The 11,964-nt window shown below is 35.3% G+C and overlaps 1 pseudogene; it reads right to left on the bottom strand.

The window, feature by feature from the left end:
• Positions 1–7,647: 7,647 nt before the first annotated feature.
• On the bottom strand, positions 7,648–7,843 carry LOC117025392 (uncharacterized; annotated as a pseudogene).
• Positions 7,844–11,964: the final 4,121 nt, after the last annotated feature.

The raw sequence follows: 11,964 nt of genomic DNA, 5'->3' as shown, positions 1-11,964 counted from the left end.
GTCTTTGCATGTGGAACAGTGCAGTGAGAGGAGAGGTTGTTATAAGAACTCAAGGGAAAGGTTGGATGGAATAAACATTTCCTTTTCTTTCAGATAAAATGGGACCTGTATGTCTATAGAGACTGAGAAAATGGAAACAACAAAGAAGGAAGATTGAAGACAGTGAGAACGGAAGATTTTGGTGGAAGAGGGGATGATTGAAGGTGCAAAGTCTTGAAGAAGGCAAGAAGGTGAAGGGGAAAGCTTTGAGATGGAAACATTCTGTGAGATAGGAGATTAAGGGAGAATGTGGGAAGAGAGAGAGATATAATCGAGTTTTGGGGAGAAAGGAAGATACTGTACGAGGATCTACTTGTCAGTGGTTTCATTTGAGAATTACATGTCTGGATGGGTACCCCAGGGCATTCCATGCCCATGGAAGCCCCTCTGCATTGGAGAGTCTGTTACGTGGGAGCCAGATAAAATTGAGTGAAGTAGGAGGCTACAGCAGTGCTTGTTGAACGATACCAGAGAGTGTGTGCTGACCTTGAAGCTCTAGCACATACGACCTCTTTTCCTGTCCCTCATGGCCTAACTTGCTCCTCCACCACCTTTGATGTGATCCAAAATTGAGGGAATGGGGAATCAAAGCCTATGGGCACATTATAGGGCAAGGTAGTTGCTCTGGTTTCCTCCACTTCACCGTTGTTTCTCTAAGAATTTGTAGGACTCATAATTATTGGCATTTTGACAAACAGAAGGAATTTGTGCCTGATGATTTTTTTTTAATGCAAGAAATAAGGTTAAAAAATAGGAGTGGGGACAAATAGAAGTGGAGACAATGACTTCAGCAGAGTAAATAAGGTCTAGAATAGTTAATGCAACTAAAATTGCACTAGTGACTGTCAAATTCCTCTGAATTTTCAGCTGATGTTAGACAGTCTGGCTTTGCAGTAAACTAGATCCATTGACTGGCTGACTCCTAGCTTATTTCAAGATTCTTCCCCAGCTTTCTCCATTAACAAGTCCTATTGCCCTATCTTTATGTCTCTCATATATGCCCTTTCTCTCTATATTTTTAATTTTCCATATTTATATTCCAGGTTTTAGTTTATACCTGGATGATTACATGATTGTTATAGTTTCCCCAATTGTCTTCCATTCTCTCTTTTCCCCCATTCCTACTTCTTCTTTTGAGTACCACTGTTAAATTAATATTCATTGGGTCATTCAATGGTTTTGTAGTTGTAGAGCAGGAAGAAAAAGTATATCTAATATTAGATGTAATACCCTAATTTTTTTAATCATATGAAACAGAAGACAATTAAGTAGAAGTCATACTTACCTGGATGTTATTAAAGACTTTTGCAAATGTCTGAGGAAGAAATACGAGGGCATTTACAACCTATCATTGCTCAAAAAATAGAGCTTTCATTTTAAAGAAATAAAATAAGAAGACTTAAGAATGAGGTTGGTAATTAGTAAAATACCAGAAAATGTAGCATCAGCCTTCTTCTCTCCCTGTCTTTGCATTGCCTTTTCCTGACCTTGACGTGTGACATTTTCTTGTTAGCTCGCTAGCTCCTATGCTCACTCATCTTTGGCTCTAGGAGGGTGGGAAGCTGATCACTGCATTCAGTTCGTGATGGTTTTCACAGTGGACCAAACAGTTACCACTGTAAAACCTCTCCAGAGGATCCAGATGGCTGATGTATTATACGTGAGCTGCCAAAGAAACAGTAATATAGACTATAAAATATGAAGAAATTTATTTTTCTTTTGTTGCATTTTAGTCCTGACAGAGGGCCATTAAATAATGTCGACTTCAAGAGCTGACTGTGAAATTAAATAAGTATTGAGAGTCTGGGCCATTGTTCTCATTCTTCACCATTAAATAATTAAGCCTTGATCTCAAATACACACACTTGATTGGTGTTATGTGATGACAATACAGTTTTTGCTTTAGCAATTTAGGAAAAAGATTAATTTTAAATTGACCTAATTATCTGTTTCCTTATTTTGCATTTAAGCTTTGATGATATGGTATCTGATCATATTCAAATAGTCAGTTGGTATGCGTTTCTAATATTGTGTCTTACCTTGATAATTTTTTGTTGTAACTTTTAATGACAATCAATCAGTTTCATATGCCTCTTACCCTTTTAATCATATTTTAATAACATCTAGTGTGCTAACAGTGGATTTGGCAGCATCATCACTGATTTTTTCATGAACATTTACATATATACACATATAATTTATTACTTGGCATACTTAAGCATATCGTATAAAGTATGTACTTTTTACAAAAGAATTTTTATGTGCACATGTATAAAATAGGATATAAGTCAGTGGGTCTCAACTGGGAGTGATTAGCCTCCCCCACCCCAAGGGACATTTAGCAATGTCTGGAGACGTTCCTCATGATCACGACTGGAGGGGTGCTACTGGCATCTCATAGGTAGAAGCCAGAGATGTGCTGGACATCCCACTGTGCACAGGACACCCCAAAACTTATATGGCCCCGAATATCAACAGTGCTGAGGTTCAGAAATCCTGGTCTAGATGGATGAGTTTGTGATTGATTGCCTTTTCATGTTTTGGAAAGAAAAAATTTGAGGTATTTAAAAATTTTTAAAAATTTTTTCAATTACAGTTGGTATGCACTATTACATTAGTTTCAGGTGTACAACATAGTGATTAGGCATTTATATAACCCATGAAGTGATCATCTTGATAGCTCTGGTACCGATCTGATGGTATATTAATACATAGTTGCTACAATATTATTGACTATATTCCCTATGCTATACTTTATATACCTGTGACAATGTCTATAACTGCCAATTTGTATTTAATCTTTTCACCTTTTTCACTTTCCTCCTCCCAACACCCTTCCCATCTGGAAACCAACAATTTGTTCTCTGCATCTATGAGTTTGTTTCTGTTTTGTTTGTTCATTTATTTTGTTTTTTAGATACCACATATATACAAAATCATATGGTGTTTTCCTTTCCCTCTCTGACTTATTTCACTTAGCATAATACTCTTTAAGTTCATCATGTTGTCACAAATGGTACGATTTCATTCGTTTTTATGGCCGCATAATATTCCATTGCAGATGTGCCACATCTTCTTTATCCATTCATCTATTGGTGGATACTTAGGTTGCTTTCCTATCTTGGCTATTGTAATTAATGCTACGATGAACATAGGGGTGCATATTTAGTTTTCAATTGGCGTTTTGGATTTCTTTGGATAAATACCCAGAGGTGGAATTGCTAGGTCATAAGGTAGTTCTATTTTTAATTTTTTGAGGAATCTCTATACTGTCTTCTATAGTGGCTGCAGCAATTTACATTCCCACCAAATGTACTTTTATGGCCAGCAAATAGGTAGTACATGCAAACAGGAAGAATCCAAGATCAAAAATGTCATAAATTCCACCATGTTTTTGTAATGCTTGTTAACTTTTCAGAAGCTTTCACCCTTAGAATGTCTTATAATTCTTATACTGTCTCTGAGATGGGAAATGGAAGTTTCTAAATAAATGTTCCTTTTTACAGATGCATAACAGACACAGAATTTAAGTGATTTTCTTAAGTTTACAGGTATTACTGATTAGCAATCCCAGTTTGCTGTTTACAAAGCATTGAAGCCCCTGAGACAAAGATATATCTACCAATATAATGGTAAGAGTGGAATAAAGAAATGGACTTTTTATGTTCCTAAGAGAAAAACAGGCTAGTAGTGCAAGTGTGCTAAAAGCCTGCTTTGTCTTTTCTCTACTTCTCCCATTTCCTCAGTAATGTGAAAAATCCAAGAGGAATAAGGTCACCATTCTGTCTATTATTAAACACTGAATAATCTCACATTATCATTTTAATTAAAACATTTCTTTATTGATGGAGAATTAAATTCACTTGTATTAACTCTAAGTTTATATTTAATATTAATCATAGTATTCAAGGGAAGTAAATCTCAAATTGATGCTGTAAATTGTGGTAATGTAACCATGCTAAAACTGAGACAGCTCAAGCAATATGGCCTTTCCATGATTTTCCTCAGCAAGTTCTAAGTTATGACTCCTTTTTTAGCTATTGAATAATAAATGCATTTGTCACAGAATTCCATTGGCCCGCATATAGATTTAAATGAGAAATGGAACAAACATCAATGGATAATAACTCTAGTGCTAATCTTGGATAATGGTGTCAGTGATTTTCAGAACATTGAACCTAGAGGAGAAATCCACAGTCATTTCCATCAAAAATTTTCTCCTACTGTGTTGTGTTGGCCAGGAACTAAGATAATTAAGATTTAACTTAGAAATTGTTAACATTATGACATAATACCTTATGTTTTAATAGTTGAGGTAATTAATTTTAAATGAAGTAGATAGAGCTCTAGTCTCAACTATCTTTGTATAAATATCGATCATTCAGAATAAGTTCTAATTAAATATTTTCCAACAACTTGTATAAACCTTTGCAAGTGAATGCAGAGGGAAAAGTTACAAAGCTATTCATCCTACCTTATTAACTTGCTCATTTGTCAATCAAAGTTTTCCTAAAATTTAGGGTCTACAGATTGGAGTAAGTGTTTTTTCTCAATATATTTACTAAGTTTCTACTAGATATCTCACACTGTGGATACACCAGAGAGGCATAGAGGATTCACACATGTTTTCTGCAGTTAAAAATGTACTAGTTAGGCTGTAGGTTGGGGTAAATTCTGGAATATCCATTGGGAGGTGACCTAGTATCAGAGAGAAATGATGAAGGCTGTCAGAGTCCAAAAATAAAAGGGAAATTCCAAGGAATTTGCAGCTTAATGGGAGGTGGGCAAAACACTGAGAGAAAGGTAAGAGGATAAGGAAAATCAGAGGGTGAAATGACTCCACAGCAGTATTTCCAAGCTATTTATTTATTTGAATGGGAAGTTGATCACAACTAGGAAGTGAGTTGTGACCAAAACTTCCACATTATCCACTGAAGTAGTATGTTGAAGATGGAGGAGTTGATTGCAAACACAGTACTTATATTCACATGGTCGTTCTTAATCTTGGCTAATATGAATTATCAGGGGAGTTTTTAAATATATGAATGACTGCACCCCACCTGGGGATTCTGGTTCATCGATTCTAAAGTTAGTCCTGAGGAATTGTTATTAACAAAGCAAAGAAAATTCCATGGGCAATTCTGAAATACAGGAAACCAGAGATACAAAGAGTTTAGAAAATGTCTGATGGCATCTTAGATACCTCATCATACACGAAGATGTGGTGTGTGCTTCAAGATGATGATAACTTTATGAGTCTGAGACTTTACAGCAAAGATAAATGACATTTGAGGCTATCTACTGTTTTGGGGGAGAATGAAAAAAGTCCAGTAAAACATTACTCTTGGTCTCCTTATCCCAGGGAGCCTTTTTGGAACCAGCACAGAAGTGGCTGGGGAAGCCACCCAGAACAATAAAGAGCCACTGGCACTGTCCTCTGATTTACTGAGTAGCCTTCAGGGGCTGCCCTTGTGGAAGATATGTTTTGAGGCAACAAGTTAGAACTCAGCATAAATAGAAACTAAGGTAAATGGATTTACAAACAAAGTGGTCAATACTTAGGATATCTACATTTTACAAATGCATTAGTTTCAAATCTTATGAAATTTAAAAATGACTGTCCGAGATGAAAAGGTTAATGCTGTCGTCTGGCAGCTACAACAAGGCCCAGTTATCGCAGAACAGTCACTGCTCAGTATCAGGAAGGAGAGATGTATAGACAGAGGGTGCCAAAAACATGTCTACACATTTTAAGAAAGCACGAAACTGTAATACTCAATATATACCGATAACAAAAGATGAATACAAGTCATGTATATATATATTTTTGGCACCCCAGTATATACACATATATTGTAGAAATTATATTTATGGAAGGTTAAAGAAGTTTACAAATATGAGTTTGTGAATGATAAACCACATTCCTGGACCTATAGAATGAGGAAGGTGATTGATCCATTAATAACTAATGACCAAGCAGGAAATAATAATAAGAAGCAGTGAGATAGGTCAATTATTATATTGACAAACAAAAATTTGATCTTCTGCTGTCCTAAATCTTTGGTAAATTTGTCTTACAGCGCTGTTTGTAGATGTGTACTAACTTAGGAGGAATAATTTGTTTAACCTGTCACCACTTTAATAGGAATGTACTTAGAAATGCAGATTATTTACCAAAACTATATTCTCTGAGGGAAATTTAGGAATAATTTTTAAGGAGTTAAATGATTAGACTAAGTGCTGGATAATGATGGATGTTAATTTTGTTGCAGTATAACTGTCCTTGCTGTCCTATCCACCCTAATAAATTTGCTGTTAAAAGTTGTTTATAGATTGTTTCCATCATGCCTCCAATTTAATTTGTTAAAGTTAAAAATGGAAACTTAAAATTGTGTAAGAATTTTCAGTTTCTGATAGTTATCTGACTTCCCACCTTTAATTCTCACCTTTTCTAAATTCCTAATGCAATCAAAGAGAAAAAGAGGGGGGAAAAATCCACATGATTATATCAGTGGCAATAAAGCGGTGAAGCTGCCATCAACTAGCTGTTAATAATTTGAGGCATTTCTGAAAGATGTAGGAGAAATAATACCAGCTCTGAGGGATATATCTACATTCCTAGAATATAATTAATTCAGAATCCATTCATTCATTCAGTTATTCATTTACTTATATAGTTTACAAATATTTACTGAGCACACCCTTTTTGAGGTATTGGAGATCACAAAGGTGAACAGTATTGACACAATCTTTGCTTTCATGGAATTTAGTGAAGGAAGACATAATACACAAATTAATTAATAAATAAACAAGATACTTCAAATGCTGATAAAATACTATAAAAATATAGAATATTGTGATGAAGAGGATTCCTGAGGGGAGGAGAACTAGTAGAGGTGTGGAGGTATGGAGCTGTATTTATGTTATTGTCTTTCAGGAAAGACCTCTCTGAAGTGATGACGGTGGAGCTGAGATCTGAATAATAAAAAGAATCAACCACAGGAAGGTTTGGAAGAACAGCACCTCAGGCAGATGCAATAATGAGTGCAAAGGCTAAGAAGAATCAAAAAAGTTCAACGTGACTGAAGGGGAGTAAGGAGGGAATTACAAGATGAGAGATCCAAGTAGAGATAACTTTACTACAAGGTAGCAAAATATAAATTTCAGGTCCCTCTTGCATCCATTCTTGCAAGACCGTGAACCTACTGTTGTATTATTTTTCTTGAATTGGACCCACCAAATTGGATAAACTTAGGTTCCTCAAAATTTGGATTCACCCCTGAATCAGAGGTTAGAGTCAACAATTAAAACCTTGTAGGCCCTGAAAAGGACCTTTTAATTTCTTTTACTTATCGACATGGGAACCCTTGAAAGGTTTGGGGCAGTATAGTGCTATGACCTGATTTGTGCCATATATTGTAGAAGGATTTCTGTGTCAGTCAGCTCTCTACTGGATGGAGATGTAGGTGGGTAGGAATAGAAAGGTAGGCCCCTTAGGAGTTGCCTAGATGGCTTCGAAAACGACTTGGAACAGCTTGGAACAGTAAGGTAGCAGTGGAGATAGGGACCTGTGAAAAAATTACCTCGGTAGCATCTCTAAAAAATATCCTTCAAAGTCCAAGCTGAAGGCATGGCCTGGGTGGGAAGTAGGCAGTGAGTAGAAGTCAAATATTAATCCTACTAATGACTGAAAAATGTACTGGTAGAAGAAATGATGATGTAAAAGGCTCCTGAGATTTTTAATTAGCAATAATCGTGCCTCGGATAAACCTCATTGGCTACGATACTGCCATGGCGCAAAGCTCCTGAGATTTTTAAAAAAAGAATAACATTCACTTCAGTGAAAGTGTGATGACAATGTACACTCATACACATAGTTAATAAAATGTAAATTAATACAAATTTTCCTGAAGAAAAATTGCTGCTATATATCATGAACCTTTCAATGTATGCTATTTTTGCCTTAGTAATTCCACTTCTAGAAAACTCTTCTGTGGAAATAATCAGACCACTGATCAAGGATGCATTTATAGAGATGTTCATAGTAGCATTTGTTAATAATACAGAAAAACTGGACAGAGGTTAGTGTTCAATAATAAGGGTCTGAGTGAATTCATTATGGTAATCCATACAATGGAATACTATGTAGTAATTCAAAATGATGTGTAAGCACAAATGTATTGTTAATGAGAAAAAAGCAAGTTACAAAATATTTGTGCATGAAGAAATATTTTGTGCGTATGAATAAGAAAAAGTCTTGAATATATACCTACATGTTAACAGTGTTTGTCTTTCTGTGGTCGGACTAAGGATGATTTAAAATCTTTTTTTTCTATCATTAATTTTCATAAGATGTGCAATACAAAAAGTGAAAAATTTAATAGTGGTAGTAAATACTTTATTTCTATAGAAAATGTGTGTTATATTTGTTACAGCGTTTGAGACTCTGAAGCAAATGTTTTTTGCCATTTGGGATGCATTTAATATGTAGCTATAACCCATTAAAAATTTATTTCCATAATATGTTAGCTGTGGAGACAAGTGTACACACAGGAAACCATTAGATGGAATGAAATGAAAATAAATAACTCAATGTAAGTGATATAGGTGATACGATTTGCATCAGGAGGTCAGTAAACAGAATTTAAAAAGTCCCAAGGAGTCAGCTCATTCTGCCTTTTGTGTGAAGGGAGATGAGCCTGGGCTTTCAGCCTGGTAGGGTTGGATTCAGCAGATGAAAGGGGTTTTTTGGATGCAGAGATTAATGACTTATGAGGGGAGAAGGAAGTGGTTGGTATAATTAGACCTTCTTTGCATATTAGAAAGAATAAGGTTAGAACTGTTGACTCGGAGAAGGAATATACCTGCCAAGAAGGATTCTTTGTGTTTAATTGGGCTCAAATTCATAATCAGAGACTAGCAGGTATTGCTGGCAGAGGCCTCTCATATACTCTGCATTTCAGGAAAAGCCAAAAACAGCTGCCAGCCTCCTGCACTGTGTAACTGCTGTCTGAGTCAACCCTTATAATGGAGTTCCTGGAATCATATTTCAACCAATGGGCTGAGACCTGCCCTGTCTAATCTGAGCTGCTCAACTATATCCTCATTTGCATCTTTACTGACCAATCAGAGCAGCTCTATAACAACCAATTGGGCCATGTGATTCCAACCAATCAAGACAGAACTATTTGCACCAAAGTGTACAAATTTGGATTTATCATTTGCATAAAAACGGATCAATCAGGGACCAGGGCAGTCACTTCCTTTATATATGCAGGCCTCCCCTTTGTTTCAAGGGAGCACACTGCTTGTTTCCCCCAGAGGCTGTGTTTCCCAGGTTTGCAAACTGTTCACCTGAATAAAGTATCTCCTTTTACTTTACCCCAGATTGGGGACTGCTATTGGTATTGGATTGGTGGCAACAAACTTTTGTTGACAGATCCATGGTAAGCTAGGAAGAATTCATAAATTTTATTATGAATCCATAATTTACAATGGAATAGGTGTCAGAAAATTATTGTGGCTTCTTGAACAGTGGAGAAATGAGATATAAGTGGCATTTTAGTAAAGTTATTCCATACAAGAGGGATTAAGTGAAGAGACTGGAGACCAGGAGAGCAATGACAAAGCTAGTGACCTATGATAGGTGCCAAGTTGCCAGGATAGTGACTGTGAAATCATTCAAGGAAGTATCAGCAGTGGTTAATAACTCAAAGAGAGGAGACCAGAAAGACCCCTGTGTTTCCAAACTTGAAAAATAATGTAATAGGAAAAAGTGGGAGATGAAGCTTGAAGAGAAACGGTATTCCTTCCTAGAGGAGGTAAGAAAGAACACAATCCACAGTGTTTTCCTGAGTTCAGATTCTGACTTATTAATGTGGTCCATTAACTCACTATGGCTGCTTGTGAAGAACTTTCTGGACACCACGTGAAAGGATACACTGGTTTATGTTTTGTATTCCTGAACTAAATCATGACACACTCACCTCTCATTTTCTCTAATTCCATATGCTATGCTTTGGTTTTCTTGGACACAGAATTGGCTGTTGATTCTTTGATATCCATCATTATCTTGACCAATGGATTTGATGCTCAAGATTATGTGCCTAGCTACAAATCTGGCTGCTGTGACTGAAAATGCTGTGTCTCCATTCTGTATACATGGCCTAGGCTACCTGGGGTCATTTCTTTCCCAGTTTTTTTTTTTTTGAATTATTTCAAAATACTTTTAGATTTATGGAGAAGTTGCAAAAATAGTACTGAGAATTCCCGTATGCATTTTCAGCCATTTTCCTCTAACGTTAACATTTCACAAACCATAGTATTAATATGAAGAAATTAACATTGGCACAATGCTATTTATTAAACGAAAGACTTTATTCTGATTTCATCAGTATTTCCACTACTCGTCCTTTTGCTGTTACCAGGATCCAATCCAGATGCTCATATTGCATTAGCTGTTATTTCTCCTTAGTCTCCTTCATTCTGTGGTAGTTTCCCAATCTTTATTTATCTTTCATGACCATAACACTTTTGAAGAATAGTCAGTTATTTTGTCAAATTTCCCTCAACTTGTACTTGTCTAATGTTTTCTGATGTTTAGATTGCGATTATCCATTTTTGTCAACAACAGAGCAAAAATGATGTAGTGTCCCTCTCAGTGCATCATGGATGAATGTGGTTTTGATATATTTTAATACATTTATATTTGTTTTTGTATCTATGTCTCTGTATACAGTAAAAACCATTAGATTATACACTTATCTCTGATTCCAATCAATTACCACAAGGCTCCTTCTAGGCTTCCAAATTTCTTAATTTGTAACTTACTTCTCCAACAGTGAGAAACATGGCTTTATTATCTGTATCATATTAACTTATTTTTTCATCTCTAGTATACACATAAAGTTTTTTTTTAATTGTTAACATGTAACCCTGTGAGAAACAGATTTACCAACTAGACAGTTTTTATATAGTTCTTTTGTCTTTAGCATTACAGTATCCAGTCAAAATACTATTTTTCAAAGTAAAATTAGGTTAGTTCTTTCCCATCTGTTTCACTGAGGTGATATTATTTATTTGTAATTTAGTTAATTTCATGTATTACAATTTGTTTTCTATTTTGTGTTTCATTTATTTCTGGTTCTTTTTAAATTTACATAAAGAAAAATGTACTCTTTTTGGTATACATTTTCATGCATTTAATCATATTCAGAGAACTGTGTATTTACCACTACAGTCATGATATAGGAAATTTCATCACCTCAAAAAGTCTCTCCTATCCTTTTGCTACTGAACTTCACTCTCTACCCCCAATCCTTGGCAACTACTGATCTGTTTTCTATTACTATCCTTTTGTGTATCCCAGAAAGTTGTATAAGTGAAATCACACAACCTTTTGTTTCTAGCTTCTTTCACTTAGCAAAATTTATTTAAGATTCATCCATGCTGTTGCATGAATCAATAATTTGTTTCTCTTTATTGGTTAGTAGTATTCTATTTGTATGTATGAACCACATTTTATTTATTCGCTGGTGGAAGAACATCTGGGTTGTGTCCAGTTTTTGGCAATTATGAACACAACTGATATAAATATTCCTGTCTAGGTTTTGTGTGAACATAATTTTTCATTTCTCTTGGGTAAATGCCTAGGATTGGGATTATTGGCTCATATGGTAACTATACCCTAAACTTTATGGGCAACTGCCAAACTGAAATTTTCTAAGTGATTGTACATTTTACATTCCCACCAACAGTGTACAAGAGTTCCAGTTTCTTCATATCTTCTTAGAACTTGATGTAATTAGGGTTTTTTTTTTTTTTGGCCATTCTAATATATGTATATTCATGTAATATTGTGGTTTTAATTTACACTTAGTAATGATCAGAGATGTTGAACATCTTTTAACATGCTTATTTTCCATC

The sequence above is a fragment of the Rhinolophus ferrumequinum genome, chromosome 7 (assembly GCF_004115265.2).
Source record: "Rhinolophus ferrumequinum isolate MPI-CBG mRhiFer1 chromosome 7, mRhiFer1_v1.p, whole genome shotgun sequence".
In the NCBI taxonomy this organism is placed as follows: Eukaryota; Metazoa; Chordata; class Mammalia; order Chiroptera; family Rhinolophidae; genus Rhinolophus; species Rhinolophus ferrumequinum.
Note: the sequence above shows the minus strand (reverse complement) of the source record. Positions and strands in the feature narration are given on the sequence as shown.